Here is a 10,995-nt window from a genome sequence, read left to right on the forward strand (position 1 = left end):
TGTAGGGCACAAGCCCTGGGAACAAAGGAACAAGCTAACTGCAGACCCCTGAGCCGTTACAGTTGAGGAGGCAACCAGACGGACAGAGAAACGAGTAGCCAGATAAGGGAACGGAGAGCGCCGATATGTACCTTTGTTAATCAAGAAAGCCGCCCATAAGGAAACCCCCTAATTTTGGAATAGAAATTGTTGCTATGTCAAGGTAAACTAGTAAGTTCCTATTGTTTTAACGGTGTGCCTTAAATATCAACCAATCAGTGTTTTTTACGCTTAAGATTTAAGCAATCAGTGTGTAATATGTAGAAGGTAGAAACGTATATAATTGTAAGACAATCACTAATAAACTGACAACTTGCTTGCATCAAGCTGCGTCCCGTCTCTTCATTCGCCGCACATGTCGGTCTTTTCACTCCCTTTTTTTGAGGCTCTGCAAATGAGAACAGAGCGCTACGGTGAGCTACTAAAGAAAGAAGACCTACATCTGTCTGTCTTCAGATTCCCCAGATGTTCTCAGTGAGCTGGGTGAGAAGAAAGCCTATGGGACTGGAGGACTGCTGGGTCACAATCACCACAAGGTAAACTGTGGGGTCTGTTTCCTTACAGGGCCTTTTTTTTTCCTTTCTTTTTTTTTTTTCTATTTGTCCCTCCTTGCACCTTATTTGATGTTACTCTGTTGATGTGGTTTTGACTTGATCTAGTCGTTATGGTATGGAGTGTTGGCACAGCTGGAAAGGGTCTTTTTTGCTCAACTTGGACACAGGATTTGCCAGGTCTAAAGAAGCAAACAACATTTGTTTATCCTTTGCTCTTCCTCTGAAAAACTACCTGGTTCCTGTGATGTGCGTAACTTTGTACTTAAGCAGAAACTTGCCTTTAAAAGAGGCTGTGGCTGATGCTTCCTAGTTCCGCAGCTGCATGCCCAGATTCTATTTATGGTCCTTTTGGCTGTATGTCACAGTGTGCCATATATGCAAAGTAACACAGCACTTTATTTGGCGAGCTTTCATTTTGCGTGAGCTTGTCTTCCCTTGCCCTTCTCAAACATTTTCAGATCACGGCTGAAAGGCTCTTAACGCGGAGACGCTTCGTAAGGCAAGGATTATACTAGAGCAGTGTTTTGCTTAAGGTTTCTGGGCAGGAAAGAAACACAACCCCCCCACCACCAAAAGCAGAGGTGCCTTTACTAGCTGTCCCAAAGGCTGTTGTATATTGTAACCCTGATAGCTTACAAGCTGAGCCTAAAAGACAGCTTTCAGGGCAGTAAGGCATGAGTAAGGTGGAGAGAATCAAGCTGCCTCTCCAGTCTCCTGTTCTAAATTTTGTGTAGGTGAGGAGAAGGACATTTGCACCGAGGTTTTTGTGTTTTGCTGTGAGTACATCCACCGCGCTGCTTAGTGTAACTGCACCATTGCTCGCCCTTTCTCTTTTGATTTGGTAACTCTGGCCTCGGTGCAGCAGTGGAAGCAAGCCGAGGACGGTACGGGGCTCAGCAGAGGAGACTGCAGGGCGTGCCCTGTCCCTGGGGAGCTTCTTGTGACAGGTGTGAATTTGGGAAGTCCTGTAGAAGGAGAAAGTCCTTCCAAGCGGCCTTGTCAGGCTTTGAAGCGCCTTAATGAAACCGGCCGTCTGGTGGTGGGAGACTGGTGGCGTCAGTAACAGGGCAACTTGCTTGTTGCTTTTTGCTTATTTACTTAGAATCCTCCTCTCTTGGGATTGACTCTCCATGCATTTCCACGGGCAGTTCGGTGCCTGCATTGCCATGTTAAAAAGGCATGAGGGAGACGGGTATGTGTGAAATACTTGATGCCAGGAAACTGACACGGTGTAAGAGGAGACTTTTCTTTTTTCCTTGACTCGACCTGGAACTATCAAGCTTGGATGATCTGAGATCCATGTAAAACACTGTGTTGCAAAGCACAGCTGCAGGTGTAGCTGGGAGAGTGTGTTTCCTTCTGTTCAGGTTTGTATGCCAAGGCTAATGCTTTGTAACGTACGCTACAAGACGGTGTTGCTTCATTCCAGCCTGCAGTGGAGGCTGCCGGCTGTTCCCACTGCCGCCTTGTGTCCTTGCACAAGACTGTTGCTGCTATCGCAGCCCATCCAAGGAGCCTCTGTTCTCCTGTGGAAGCCACTGTGTTTCCATCAGTTCCGTTTTCACTATGCAGATAAAGGAAGTTCCAAGGCAAGGGAGAGGAAACGTGCTCCTTACACTCCTCTTGTCTCTTCAGCCGGCATTTTTGCCACAGGTGCTTTCTGCAGTAACAGCGATAGTGATACAGTCCTTGGAGAGCTCATGCCTTCACAGTACATTTCAGGTGAATAGCCTGCTTAGTGAAATGGCCAGCTCTTCAGTATCAGCGTCCCAGGGAGCAGCTGGCTGTCCCGTCAGCCTGGGTGCAGGAAGCCTCTAGTAAATGTGACAGTTTTCTGTAACTTGGCTCTCGGCGAGTATGAGATCCATGCTGCTCCCCCGTTTCTGAATGCCTGCCTAATTCTCTGTCAGGCTTTTTTTCCCTCCAGGGCTCCTTTGAACCTTTCTCGTATGCTGTCGCTCGGCACTGAGGCTGCTTGTGCTGCGGGCGTTCTTTGAAGTCAGCATTCTCCGGTGGTGTCAGCACTATTCCTGTAGCCCCAAGCCAGACGAGCCACCCGTCTGTCCCACATTTGTCATCCAGGTCTGGCTTACTCGCCAGCCAGAGGGCCTCCTGCAGCCTTGCCTGCTGCTGCCGAGCCACAGTCTGTGTTGAGTGGGTTTTTGGATAGCCTGGGGTTGTTCTAGGCAAGAATCTGCCAGTGAGGTTTGTATGTAATGCTGTCTGGGGTTATTGTCACTTAGGGAAAGTTTTAGGAGCTGAAACAGGAGGAGGAGGAGGAGGAGGAGGAGATGGCTGTTAGAGTCAGCATCCTAGAAACGGCAAGAAGGGGTCATGGAGTTGGAGACTAATAAGGATTTTTGCCACAAGCGCAGGTGGAAAAATAAGAGGAAGACAATGACGGCAGGTTTCAGGAAGACTTTGGGCTGCGCTTATGTTAGGGAGGGGACCAAGTCCTTGTCAAGGTGCATCCACAGCAATATTCCTGTCAAACGAATGTGGGAAAGCATTAGTGCCTGTATAAAGGGCAGTGGTGAGAGCTGCAGTAGTGGGGGGCCGTTCCTCTCTGTCCCCGAGGGCAATTAATTCAAAGTGGAGCCGCTGCAGGAAAGCGCTGCGGTAGTAACTGGGGGCTCACAGTGTGCTTGGCTTTAGGCTGCGGCTGTAGCAGACTTGCCTTGTGCGCTTCTGCTTGTGCTTCACCAGATTTAGCCTGAAGATGCTGCAAGCGAATGCATGAGAAGCTCTGTAAGGATGGATGTGGGAGGTGGTGCTATCAGCAGTTCTTTCACCTCCTTGTTGAAGAGCTGGTGGTCTTTCTTGATGTTGCAGTGTTTGAGATCATCCTGGCGTACCTGGAGAAGAAAGACTGGAAGGACGCCTCGTCAGTGTCTTGCCACAGCGGAAAGGGGCTGTTGCGTTGGGAGAGGCCGATGATTCGTCCAAGCGTGCTCTGTCTGGAAAAGAAGATGGAGACGATGACTCGGACAGCGACTAGGCTTCACAATGAGACGATGGGAAAGATGGGACACGTAGTCCGTGGGATGAAGTTTGGACGTGAAGTGGTTCCGCTCCAAAGACCATCTGCTGCCCTTGTGACACCGGATTGTCCCAATGCTCGATAGTTCCGTAGCTGGCCCAGAGCTGTTCCTGGACATGAAGGGCAAAGATAAATGTGGGTTTTTTACCCTGAAGCTTCCGTATTAATAGCTTATTTTTGTAAAAAATAAAGTAATGGCAAATGTAGAATTTATTTTGTTTCCCAAGGAAGCGATTGCATTCCTTTTTTTTTTTTTTTTACAATTCTTTTAAATGTGACTTTTTCTACATACCAAGTTGGGCACGTTACCCAAGAGCATTAGTAGATGCTATTTGAATGGATGCCGCCTTCTCTGTTCCTGCCCTAAGTTTTCTTGAAAGCGGTGAATGGTGACCTCACAACCTGTTCCGCTAGTGCCGTTGCCAAGTGTGCATGAACACTCGGCACAAACAAGCAGAAATTCTAATTTTCCTGAGCTCCTCAACAGACAATCACCAGCAACCAAACTGCCTTCATCAGCTGAGCCACGCTGACTTGTATACCATGCGCAGATAGCTGGGGTCGGTAGATGAGCTACGAGCGTGGGGTTACGCCAATGCTTTAGACTTCAGCTTGAGCAGGATGGACGTCTGCGCAAGCGCGAATCACGTGCCTTGGTTGGCACATGGTGCGCATGGAGTTGAGGCGTCACGATCGCTTTTGGTTACTTCTCGGTCCTCCTAGCAAAATTGATCACGGAGCCTCAGAACAGTACCAGGAGACAGGAGCTCTCTCTTTCAAGTCACTTACTGAGTTTCAGTAGGTCTGATTTATGACATGATCCTGCGTGCATTGTTTTCTCTGTCAAATATTTTTCCTTTACAAAAAGAGGCATAGTCTCAGTTTTGGCTGGATGTTCTGGTTCCACTCATTTCTAACTGACTGAAGTGCTCTTGCAAAGGACGGAAACGGAGACCGTGGAAGCGTGGCTTCGCTTCAGGCTTGTGAGCCTGCCCCATCCCTTTCTCCTGTAGGGACTAGCCAGGTAACTGCAGCTTCTGAGCAAGTACAGCTTCCGCGCGGGTCAGCTGAAGAGCGTAAGAAGACGTCATCGTAACTGTTGTTCTGAGCTGAGCTGGAATCAGGGGGCTGACCCAGGCATGGCTTGGCTTGTATCCATTTTCATTCCTCCCTCTGTTGTTACTGCTTTCAAACGGAGAGTAGAAGTGGGATCCCCACAGGCCTGTAAAGGGTTGGCAACCAACAGGTTGTGGCTTTCTACAGTCGGTGCGTTTCTGTCTGTTCTTTTTGAATAGCCGTAGAAAAGCCTGTTCTGTTAGAAGGGTGGCTAGTGGCTCAAGTAATGTGGGCTTTTTTGTTAGGCTTTACAGAAATGTGATTGCTTTTGTTCCCGAAACGAGATCAGCTTTTTCATGAGAGCATTGCTGCTCTTATTTCTGTAACAAGAAGTGCAGCGTGAGTATGCCCACCGTCTATTACACTGATTCTCTGATGTAAACGTGCCAAGCAATGCAATTACAAGGAGCTACATCGTTACAGCTGAGGTTCTGCGCGTTAATGCACATAGCACCTATTAAACCTGATCTAAGGCTCCTCAGCCTCTCTAAGGTTTCCTTAAGATGGTTTCGTACACGTGCCTCATCTCCTCAGGCTTGAGAGTGCACGAGCAGGTGGCACAGACAAACTGGGGACTTTGGAGACTTTCTGAGTGGGTCCGAAAGCCTCTTACGGCATTACGCAGCCTGTCCTGCATCGTTGCCAGTGAAATGAGGCCAACGCACCCGCGCCGTGCGCATGCACGTATTTTCAGATCAAGCTGTTGCAAATCTGAAGCTTACCTGCCTGTGGAGAAAGAGAAGGAAAAGGTGCTCTGCGGTATGTTGCTCTTAGCACCGGGAGCCTTCCAGCTCGGCAGCATCACAGCAGCTTGGGGACCGGCTGTGCGGCCTCTTTGTACACATTGCTTGTCTCAGTCGCCCGCTCTTCCTGTCCTCTCGCTGGCGCCTTAGCCAGGAGTTGGGGCATTGCTGCTGTTTCCCTTTGCTCTCTCTTTGTGCTAAGCTCGTCAGGTGATACTAGGCTGAAGTTCATGCCTGTGGTCATGCGTCGTCTCTCCCGGATGCTGTCCTCGGGATGTGTTAACTGGCGAGATAGAACAGCAAGCGAGAGTAGACTGGGGTTTCGATGGGCTCAGCCCTCTGGCTGCTGCTGCCGCCGTTCTCAGCCTTTCAGCGTCCTACAGTTCTGCAGCCACCTAGAAGAGGCTGTTCTTGGCGGGCCTGGACTCACACCGATGTGCGCACTGACCCTTTTCTAAATGCTTCAGGTGCCTGGCTGTTCATCAGTGTATTCACCAGCTGTAGACACGATCCTAAGAGAGTAAAGTGGTGATTTGCTTTCAGGCAGCCGGTTGCGGCTATGTGAAGCGACGTGTTCAAGAAGCCCCAAAGGGCCCATTCTTGCAGTGAGTCCAGTGTGAAGTTACTGTTGAAAACAGCCAAATTAGTTGCAGCACATGAAAATTGCCCCAGCGTCAGGTCAAATGCGAGACGCTGAAACCTTTGGCTTTGGACGTTTGTGAGAGGTTCTGAGAGAACAGCTTGTAAAAGCAAGCGTGCTTGTGCGATTTGTGACCCCTCCAGCGCTTGCCATGGTGCTGCAACTCCTCCTGAGAGAGCAGGGAGGCAGTCCTCCTGTCTCACCAGCGTCTTTTTGCAGCATGAAAGCGGAGGCTGGTAGGCTGGCCATGGACCGACACGCCTGGGAAAAAGCATGCTGAGCGGTCTTGGCCTTGTGCTGTATTTTGCTTGGGTCCTGATATACGTGCCGCCACGTACTTCACATGCTGTGTCCTGTGTCTTTGTTTAATGCCCGAGTGTCTGTGGCTGCCTCTGTGAAGAAGGTCGCGGACTCGCCAGGTAGTACGTCCTACCTCTGCAGCAGTGGTCAGCTGGTTGAGAAGTCAGGGGGCCAGCAATGCGTATTGGGGGACATTTGAGTGATTCAGTATTTTTAATCTCATCTTACTTTGTTGCAGGGAACACCTGTTAGATATTTTTTCTTGTCTTCTCTTGTAGAAGGAGAGTGGGTGTGCGCTGGGGAAGTCGGTTACCCTGGTGTGAATTGTAGAATCCAGGTGTGCGACATGACTGACTTTCTTGCGAGGACACTGTTAGTGCGTTTCTTCTGGCTTCCTGTCGTTCTCAGATAGAATTGAAGTGTTCCTTTACTTAACTACAGCGAGTAAGTTACAGAGCTGGTAATAGTCAGTGTTATTCTAATGCATTTTATTCTACTTCTTGACTGCTTCATGACATTGTTTGGAACGGCTGCACAGGTAGCTGAGTTTAGCGCTCTGTGTTTGTTTTTGTTTTTCAGGAGGCTCTGAAAACTTGGCCATATTCAGTCATCACGATCCAGTGCATAACTCCTGCTTACTTCTGCGTTCGCTGTGCACTCCAAAGAGTTCACGTATTTCTCGAGTGGGCCAGCTCTGCAGTGATAAGATTACGTCTCGGGAGAAGGATAGAAAGAAGTACTTGCAGAAGAAGCTTAGTTTGCAAGCTGAGGACTTCACGGAGCATTTAGCAATAGTTGACATGGATGTGTGACTGTTGAAGTCAGGCTACTACCCGAACCTTCTCAGTAACAGCAGACACATCCTAAAGACTAGAGACTCCCAGCTTTTTGGGGTAGGGACAAGCAATAGTTCAGAAGCTGGGACATCTAATTTTATCAGAGGACACAGAAACGTCGCTGCCTCACAGAGCAGCCTTGAGAGTTACTCTGCCGCTGCTGCACCCTGACGTGATTGTAAGAATCTGCTTCAGCTTCTCGTGCTAGTGAATCCAGGCCTCTAATAAGGCAGGCAGGTGGGATCAAGGATAACGTAACACAAACAGCTTTAATGCTTATCTTGAGTCACACGTTGAACATAACCTTGTTCTTCTCTTTATTACTAGGATGGGTGAAGTGCCCTTGAGAGAGCTTTGTTGTCAGACGTCTAGCAAATACAGTCACGGGTGCTTTGGAAAGGGAAATGGGTGAGAAGGTGCAATTGATTGTAACTATCCTTGCAAACTATTGCCCTTCTGGCTCTTACCACGTTTGTTCCATGACCTGTCAGCTTCAAAGTTCATGGAGGGAATGCAACCGTGCTGTTGAAAGACTACATTAATGTGGTTGCTTTAGTTTTGGTTCTGTTCAGTAGTGATCCTGTGAGGCCTCTGCGATGTAATTAAGGTTTTCAGGCTCAGCTGCTGCAGCATGGTGCTGAGGGACAGCTGGTAGGAAACACTCAGGACAGAGATTTGAATGGGATTAAGACAGTCATGAGTACAGCCCAAAAGCATGTGGTCAAGTTCAAGTGTGGCCCGTTCAACAAGTCATTACCACAGCCCTGTCAGTGTGTGGTCACTTAACCCTGCTGTCTGGTTTCCAGCTGACTTTGTAGTGTTTACACCTAAGACACCAGGGAAGTTGCAAAGCACTGCCAGCTCCTGTCCTGCTAGAAGCTCCGTCCCCATTTACTGCAGATCGCAGACTCCTACTCTTGTGCAGCTGTACAGAAATTGCATATCTCGGAAAATGTTCCCCATTTACATGGCTTTGTGCGAATGAGTTTCTGCCTCTGTGGTCTGAGTTGGCAGGCAGACCTGAGTAATGCCCACTCTGTGTGACTGGCCTTTGGCCAGCCATTCATAAAAACTCTGTTTCCTGAATGTGCGGCCACACGTTCCTTCAGCCTTACCAGCCTGCTCCGCTGGGGGCTCTAGCACAGCTGGGCACGTGCAGCAGTGAGTGAGCAGCACGAGAAAGCCGAGCTGAGGTAGGCCACCGGGTCTTGGCATACTCCTCTCCTGCAGCGGGAGATGGGAATGGAGGTGGTAGTTGTGACTATAGTAGGCATGATTTGAAGGCAGGGGCCCTTGGAAAGAGAACACTGAGCTCTGCGCTGAGCTAAGCTCCTCCTTCTTTAACGCTGTGCTGCCAGGGTTTCTCTCCTTCCCCGCAAACGGCCAGATGCCTTGAGTGAGCTTGTCTGCACCGAATCATCTGAGTCTGGAAAACAGATGGGAGTAGGGTTGACTTGTCACCTTGTCTTGTTTTTGTGAGATTTAATTGGCAGAGGTATCTTTTAGATGGGTAAGCCCCAGTTCTTCCGCTTTCACAGTCCACTCACAGGGCCTGAAAAAGGGCCAGATGCATTTCTGTCCTTGTTGGCTGTATTTCAACGGCTCGAGGTTTGCACGGTGCATTGGAAGGCTGGTTTTGGTCTCATCCTGTCTCGCCCGTGTCTCCCCCCTCCGCATTGGATGCTACAGTGTGTGCTGCTTCTCTGCCAGTCGTGAGAGCTGTGAAAGCAAATTCCAGCTTGCTGTGAGGCAGACGACTGCAGTCATTGTGCAGGCCACATGTGGCAAGTCCAGGGTCTTTCTTTATCTTTTTTTTTTTTTCTTTTCTTCCCCAGTGCCTAGGGCTTGGTGTGCATCTCTGCAGACAGGGTGTGCGTGCCCCTCTTCCTACCCCAGTATGTCTGTGACTGCAGAGCCAAGCCTACACACAAGAGCTCTTTGTGCAGGCCTGGCTGAGTCACGCAAACAGATGACCCTGATGCCAAAAGGCGTTGCCTCTGTCCCTCTTTTCATTTAGCTCGCGTCTCATGTACCTGTGCAGCATGGTTGGGTTGAATGACTTGAGGACAAAATACAATGAACATCAAATTGTTTTATTAGGAAGTCTGAACGCCTGTCTTTATAATCTAAGTGCTCAGGTCACATATTTCTGTATGTGAAGGTGGCTGGGAGATGCTTCAGCGGCTGTGAATAGGGGAGGCCTCCGCTGGAAAAGGGATATCCGTGGTTTGGGGGCGGCCGTGGTACAGGTGAGATTTCTGGTAGAGTGTGAGGGCAGGACGGCCTCTTGTTTCCACCACACTTTCTCAGCTGTAGCTCTTCCCTGGGAAGAGCGTGTCTGCTTGCGCTGGACCTCTCTTTCTCAGCGTTGCGGACAAAAGATGTTCTTTCTCCCTTTCTGGAAAACATTTTGGAAAAGCAAGCTGTATATTACGAGGCTAGGCTTAGGATGCTGTTAGGCTCGTTTGGCTTTGTTCGGTACGCAGCTGAGAGTATAGAAGCACATCTGCTCTTTGGCAAAGAAGCCTCACTGGGCACCGCTGTCGAAAAGCAGAGGTGCTTGCTTTGGAGGTTTCCTCTTCCTCCTTCTAGTTCTTAGGTAAGATTCCTCTTCACCCTCTCCTCCAGCTGAGTTCCAAGCAATAGTAAATGCTGGCAGCGTCAGAGCTGGCATGAGTGGCTTTGTTAAAATGATCACGTACGCTGGGACTGGCTTGTGTTGCCTCCGTGTGCTTCAGAAGGGGCACAAAGAGGTGACGGTGGCGTTCCTTGGCAGCGCCAGTATGTTTGGCTTGCCCTGACTGGGTAGAGGGTGCAAGAGTGGGCTTTGGTAGCTGGAAAGGTCTGAGGAGGCCTGACGTAGCCTGCAGAGAGTGAGGGCGAGATGTTAGCAGAGGGCGAATGCCAGAGTTTGTTGGCAGAGGGAGTTTCAGCTTGCGTGTGACTTACAGGAGCAGACCTCAGAATGTCACAGGCTCACGGAACGGCTGGGGTTGGAAGGGACCTGTGCAGGCCATGTCGTGCAACCCCCTGCTAAAGCCGGTTTGCCTCGAGCGGGTTGCACAGGGTCGCGTCCAGGTGGGGTTTGAGTATCTCCAGGGAAGGAGGCTGCACAGCCTCTCTGGGCAGCCTGTGCCAGGGCTCCGACAGCCTCCAAGTGAAGGTGTTTTCCCTCACACTCGGATGGAATTTCCTGTGTTTCAGTTGGCGCCCGTCGCCCCTTGTCCTGACGCTGGGCACCACTGAAAAGAGCCTGGCCCCATCCTCTTGACACTTGCCCTAAAGATATTTATGTGCACTGAGGAGATGCCCTCTCACTCTTCCCCAGGCTACACAGGCCCAGCTCTGTCAGCCTGTCCTCGTAAGGGAGATAGTCCAGTGCCCTGATGGTCTTTGTAGGTATAAACCGTGCACCGCAATGTAAAAGGAGGTTGCTCTCCAAGGGGTTTCCAGTGCTGCTAAAACTTGGTACTTGTCTCAAACTTGTATCAAATGTGATACACGTGTAACTACACTTGTATCAAATTGCCTGGCGTGGCTTGTACTTAGGAGCATTTTTGTCGAAGGCTGGCCATGATCAACTGCAATCACAAAGTTACCTTTTTCACAGGAGGAGAACCCAAAAATTTCTGGTTGTGGGGTTTAGCTTATCCCTCATTGTGGCAACCTCCCTGCAGGTTTTACGTGGCCGGAGTCATTTCCCCGTCTAGGCTTCTCCGATGTGGAG

The 10,995-nt window shown here is 49.8% G+C and overlaps 1 long non-coding RNA gene across 1 annotated transcript; it reads left to right on the forward strand.

Annotated features, from left to right (window-relative positions):
* Positions 1 to 363: 363 nt before the first annotated feature.
* On the forward strand, positions 364 to 8,160 carry LOC129783903 (uncharacterized). The gene is made up of 3 exons (XR_008745992.1): positions 364 to 575; positions 3,426 to 4,899; positions 7,012 to 8,160. It is a non-coding gene; the product is annotated as an uncharacterized LOC129783903 (long non-coding RNA).
* Positions 8,161 to 10,995: the final 2,835 nt, after the last annotated feature.

The sequence above is a fragment of the Falco peregrinus genome, chromosome 2 (genome assembly GCF_023634155.1).
Source record: "Falco peregrinus isolate bFalPer1 chromosome 2, bFalPer1.pri, whole genome shotgun sequence".
Taxonomy (NCBI): Eukaryota; Metazoa; Chordata; class Aves; order Falconiformes; family Falconidae; genus Falco; species Falco peregrinus.